Source organism: Cetorhinus maximus, unplaced genomic scaffold, assembly GCF_964194155.1.
Source record: "Cetorhinus maximus unplaced genomic scaffold, sCetMax3.hap1.1 HAP1_SCAFFOLD_57, whole genome shotgun sequence".
In the NCBI taxonomy this organism is placed as follows: Eukaryota; Metazoa; Chordata; class Chondrichthyes; order Lamniformes; family Cetorhinidae; genus Cetorhinus; species Cetorhinus maximus.
In genome coordinates this window covers 140,528-146,774 of record NW_027596103.1, presented here as the reverse complement: position 1 = coordinate 146,774, position 6,247 = coordinate 140,528, and positions in this window count along the sequence as shown.

Below are 6,247 nucleotides of genomic sequence, written 5' to 3'. Positions count from 1 at the left end.
GTTTAGCGGTCTGTCATGAGGCATTTCCTACCGTCCTCCATTCTGTCCTCCCTTCCTCCTGTCTCTCCTCCATTTCTCCATTCACATCTGCCTTCCTCCATCCTGCTCTCCTTTACTCCATTATGTCGTCCCTTCCAACATACTGTTCTCCCTTCCTCCATTCTGTCCTCCCTTCCTCCATTTCCTCCTACCTTCCTCCATTCTCTACTCCCTTCCTCCATTCTGTTCTCCCTATCCCCATTCTGTCCTCCCATCCTCCATTCTGTTATCCCTTTCTCTTTTCTCACCTCCCTTTCTCCATTCTGTCCTCCCTTCGTCAATTCTCTCCTCCCTTCCTCCATTCTGTCCTCCCTTCCTCCATTCTCCCCTCCCTTTTTCCACAATTTCCTCCTTTCCTCCGTTCTGTCCTCCCTTCATCCATTCTCCCTCCCTTTCTCCATGATCTCCTCCCTTCCACCATTCTCTCCTCCTGTGATCGATTCTCTCCACCCTTCCTCAGTTCTTTTCTCCCTTCCACCATTCTCTTCTCCCATTCACCATTCTGAAGTTGATGGGTAATATTAGTAACTTTCCAACTCTTAAGAACGGATCAAAAATTAAAGGAATTGTGTAAGACTCAAAACAGTGCAGTTATGCTGCAACAATTAAAAATAAAACCGGGCCCACATGTGGTTCTTTAGCTCTGAGGCCATTGTTGCCATTCGCTCCACATCATTTGCCCAGTATTATCCTAAACTATCATTTCATATTTCTCAACCTCATTTGCTCTCTCGGAATTATTTTTTATTACATTACCGCCACCTGGAGGTTCCACTCCAAGGCATTCACCATACTGACTTGGAAATATATCGGCCGTTCCTTCACTGTCACAGGTTCAAAATCATGGAACTGCCCTAACAGTGCCATGGGTGTACCTACACCACATAAACAAAATCCTGAAGCCCCCTCCATAACAGCCCTTTGAATGTGCCTACAAAACACAGACAATATCCCCGAACTCCCACCCTAAGAGAACTGTGGGTGTATCTACACCACATGGGCAAAATCCTGGAACTCCCTACCTAACAGCGCTGTGGGTACACCTGCACCGAATGGACACAATCCTGGAACTCCCTCCCTAAAATTGTGATGGGTGTACACACACCACACGGACAAAATCATGGAACTCCCTCCCTAACAGCGTTATGGTTGTATCTACACCGTATGGGCATAATCCAGGAACTCCTTTCCTAACAGCGCCGTGGGTGTAACTGAGCCGCATGGACAAAATCCTGGAACTCCCTCCCTACCAACACTGCGGTTGTACCAAAGTACATGGATAAAATACCGGAACCTATTCTCTAACAGCTCAATGTGTGTACCAAAGCCACATGGACAAAATCATGGAACTCCCCCCAAACAGCACTGTGGGTGCATGTACGCCACACGGATTAAATCCTGGAAATCCCTCCCTAACAGCACTGTGGGTGTACCTACACCACACCGACAGTATCCTGGAACTCCCTCCCTAACAGCACTGTGGGTGTACCTACACCACTCCGACAGAATCCTGGAACTCCCTACCTAACAGCACTGTGGATGTACCTACTGCATCAGTTCAAGAAAGCAGCACACCACCACATTCTCAAGGGGAAATATACGGATGGGCAATAAATGCTGACCCAGCCACCGAAGCCCGCACCCCGTAAATGAATTAAAAATGGCAACAGAGAAACAGCTGTGCTGACTAAACAAAGATGTTCCAACGCCCTTCATTTAAAACCGCACATGGGCTAATTCCTCTTTCTAGCTCTGTTCTCGAAAACGAGAACTTGTGATTTAAGAACCAGTTAACTAGTTGCACTGCCAGGATAATCTGGGTCTCTCTTGTTTTCAACCAGTCTTGGTGCTGTTGAAATCCACTTCCAGACGCCTTATAAAGATGTGTGTCCAACCTTTTCTTTTTAAAAATGTTCTGATAGTCCCTCATTTTAATTTATGTTTGACCACGTGCCCTTCTGCCGTTGCAATCAGAGAAGATTTCACTAATTATCAGGCTCCATACAATTAAAAGCCACTATTCTTAATTGCCCTAGTGTTAGAGCATTTAATGCCCTGAGTAGATCGTGGCAATTTATTTGTGGGGTAGCTGATCACAAAAGTAATGGGGATTTTGCTTGAGATGCACAGGACACTGGTGGGACCACATCAAAATACTAGTCTCCCTATTTAAGGAAAGATGTAAATGCATTAGAAGCAGTTTCAAGGCTGACTAGGCTCATGCCAGGAATGGGCGGGTTGCCTTATGAGGCAGGATTAGAACCATGGAACCATAGAAAAGTTACAGCACAGAAGGAGGCCAATCAGCCCATCATGTCCATGCCAGCCCGAGGGCACACAGATGCCCTTTCTAATCCCAGCTTCCTGCACCCGGCCCATAGCCGTGCAGTTTAGAGCACTTAGGGTGCAGATCCAGGCACTTTTTAAAAGTGTTACGAGTTTCTGCTTCGACCATCAACTTGGGCATCGAATTCCAGACAACCACTATACCTAGGCTTGTATCCACTGTAATTTGGCAAGGTAAGAGTCGTCTTAATTGAAACCTTTAAGATACTGAGGGGTACACGATGGATGTGGAGAGGATACTTCCCCTTGTCGGATAATCTAGAGCTAGGGGTCACTGTTTAAAAAGAAGGCTTGCCTCATTTGAGACGGAGGTGATCAGAATTCTTCATTCTCTGTCAGAGATTCCTGATTCTGTGGAACTCCCCGCCACAAAAGGCGGGAGCGGAGACCTGAAGATTTTTTAAGGCAGAGGGAGATAGATTCTTGAATGACAAAGGGGGCGAGAGGTTATGGGGCGGGGTTTGGTAGGCAGGGTTGGAGGTTACGACAAGATCAGCCGCGATCTAACTGGAAGGCAGAGCAGGCTGGAGGGGCCGAGTGGCCTACTCCTGCTCCTAGTTTGTGTGCAAGTGTTTTCGTACGCTCTGTGAAAGTGCATAGTAAGGTCAAGGAAAACGGGGGATGGGGATCATCGTGTGAATGAATATTACAAGTCAAATTCTTGATTTTTTTCTTGCCCGGTTCCCCTTTTTGGATTGACTCATTCTGAATCTTGCACTGTACACTTGGAAGGGATGTGGCCGGACAGAAACTCTGGGCCTCTGTAACAATGTGACCTGCCGCAAAGAAAGAAAAGTACAGCACAGGAACATGCCCTTCGGCCCTCAAAGCCTGCGCCTGTCATATTGCCCGTCAACTAAATAATTTTGCACTTCCGGGGTCCATATCCCCCTATTCCCATCCTATTCATGTATTTGTCAAGCTGCCTCTTAAACACTACTATCGTACCTGCTTCAACCACCTCCTCTGGCAGCGAATTCCAGACACTCACTGCCCTCTGCATAAAAAACTTGCTCCGCACATCTCCTCTCTAGTTTTCTCCTCTCACCTTCAATCTATGGCCCCCAGTTATTGACTCTTCCACACTGGGAATAACATTCTGACTATCTACTCTGTCCATGCCACTCATAATTTTGTTAATTTCTATCAAGTCGCCACTCAGATTCCGACGCTCTAGTAAGAACAATCCGAGTTTCTCCAACTTCTCATCTGATCTAATAACATCCAGACCAGGCCACATCCTGGTAAACCTCCTCTGCACCATCTCCAACGCCTCCATATACTTCTGGTAATCTCGTGACCAGAATTGCACGCAATATTCAAAGTGTGGCCTAACGAAGGTTCTACACAGTTGAAACATGACTTCCTACCTTTTATAATCAACACCCCTGCCAATGAAGGCAAGCATGCCATATACCTTGCAGACTGCCTTTTCCATCTGCGTTGCCACTTTCGGTGACCTGTGGACCTGTACACCCAGATCATTCTGCCCATCGATGCACTTAAGGTTTCTGCCATTTACTGTATAATTCCTGCCTGTATTAAACCTACCAAAATGCATAACCTCGCATTTGTCCGGATGAAACTCCATCTGCCATTTATCTGTCCAAATCCTCAACCGATTTTTATACCGTTGCATCCTTTGACAATAATCTTCACTATCTGCAACTCCTGCAACCTTAGTGTCGTCTGCAAACTTATTAATTAGCCTAGTTACATATTCCAACAATTATGTATACTACAAACAGCAAACGTCCCAGCACTGATCCCTGCGGAAATCCACTAGTCACAGCTCTCTTTTCAGAAAAGCACCCTTCCACTGCTACCCTCAGCCTTCTATGACCAAGCCAATTCTGTATCCATCTTGCCAGCTCACCTCTGATCCCGTGCGACTTTACCTTCTGTACCAGTCTGCCACGAGGGACCTTGTCAAAGGCCTTACTAAAATCCATGTGGATAACATCCACTTCCCTTTCATCGTCGATCATCTTTGTCAATTCCTCGAAAAACTCGATCAAATCAGTGAGACACGACCTCCCTTTCACAAAACCATGCTGCCTCTCCCTAATACGCACGTTTGCTTCCAAATTTTAGTGAATCCTGTCACGAAGAATCTTCTCCAATAATTTCACCACCACTGACGTAAGGCTAACCGGCCTTTAATTTCCTGCATTGGAACAGCATTGGCCATTATTATGTCCTCTGGGACCTCACCCGTAGCCAGTGAGGATACAAATATTTCTGTCAAGGCCCCAGCAATCTCCTCCCTTCTCTCCCTCAGTACTCTGGGTTAGATCCCATCTGGCCCTGGGTCTTAACCAACTTAATATTCTTCAAGACGTCTAACACCTCCTCTTTTTTGATCTTAACATGATCCACGATATCATCATACTCTCCCCTAGACAAATCGAGCGCTGAGTCGTTCTCTTTGGTGAATAATGATGAGAAACATTCATGAAGTATCTCTCCCATTTCTCCTGGCTCCATACACTGAGTGCCACCACTGCCCCTGATTGGGCCTACCATTTCCGTGGCTACCCTCTTGCTTTTTACATATGTATAAAAGCCCTTGGGATGTGCCTAAATCCTGGTTGCCAGTGACTTTTCATGACCCCATTTAGCCTCCTGACTCCTTGCTTAATTTTCTTCCTACTTTCTTTGTATTCTCCAGGGGTTTCTTCAGTTCCTAGCCTTCTAGCCCTTACGAATGCTTCCCTTTTATTTTTGACTAATCTCACAATATCCTTCGTAATACAACGTACCTGAAACTTGCCATACTTATCCTTCATCCTAGCAGGAACATGCCGGTCCTGAATTCTTATCAACTGACGTTTGAAAGCCCCCCACATGTCAGTTGTTGATTTGCCCTCAAACATCCGCCTCAGTTCCTCAGTTCCTGCCTAATATTGTTATAATTAACCACCCCCCAATTAAGAACCTTAACCCGAAGATTCCCGTTATCCTTATGCACCGGTACCTTGAAACTTACTGAATTATGGGCACTTTCACCGAAATGCTCTCCTACTGAAACTTCGACAAACTGGCCGTGTTCATTCCCTAATACCAGGTCCAGTATTGCCCCTTTCCTAGTTGCACTATTTACGTATTGTCACAGGAAGCCCTCCTGGATGTACCTTATAAATTCTGCACCATCCAAACACCTAGCACTAAGTGATTCCCATTCAATATTGCGAAAGTTATAATCACCCACCACAACAACCCTATTGCTTTTACATCTTTCCAAAAACTGCCAATATAACTGTTCCTCCATCTCCCGCCGGCAATTGGGAGGCCTATGGTAAACCCCCAACATTGTGACTGCACCCTATTTTTTCTGGAGCTTTACCCATATTGCCTCGCTGCATGAGCCCACCGAGGTATCCTCCTGTCATACAGCTGTGATAATCCCCTTAACGAGCAGTGCAACTCTCCCACCTCTTCTACATCCCTCTCTATCCTGCCTGAAACACCTAAAACCTGGAACGTTTATCTGCCAATCCTGTCTATCCTTCAACCATGTCTCTGTAGTAGCAATAACATCATAGTCCCAAGTACTAATCCAAGCTCTAAGCTCATCTGCCTTGCCTGTTATACTTCTCGCATTGAAACAAGTGCATTTCAGACCCCCAGACCCACTGTGTTCAGTAATTCCTCCCTGCCTGCCCTTCTCTTAGTCCTACTGGCCATATTCACTCTTCCCAGCCAGTCATTTATTTCGCCTGCTGACCTATTGCTCTTTTTCCCAACCCACGGCCATAGTAGTATAAATACTCCCGAGTGACAGTAGCAAACCTCGCAGCCAGGATATTGGTGCCCCTCCAGTTTAGATGCAACCCGTCCTTCTTGTACAGGTCCCACCTGC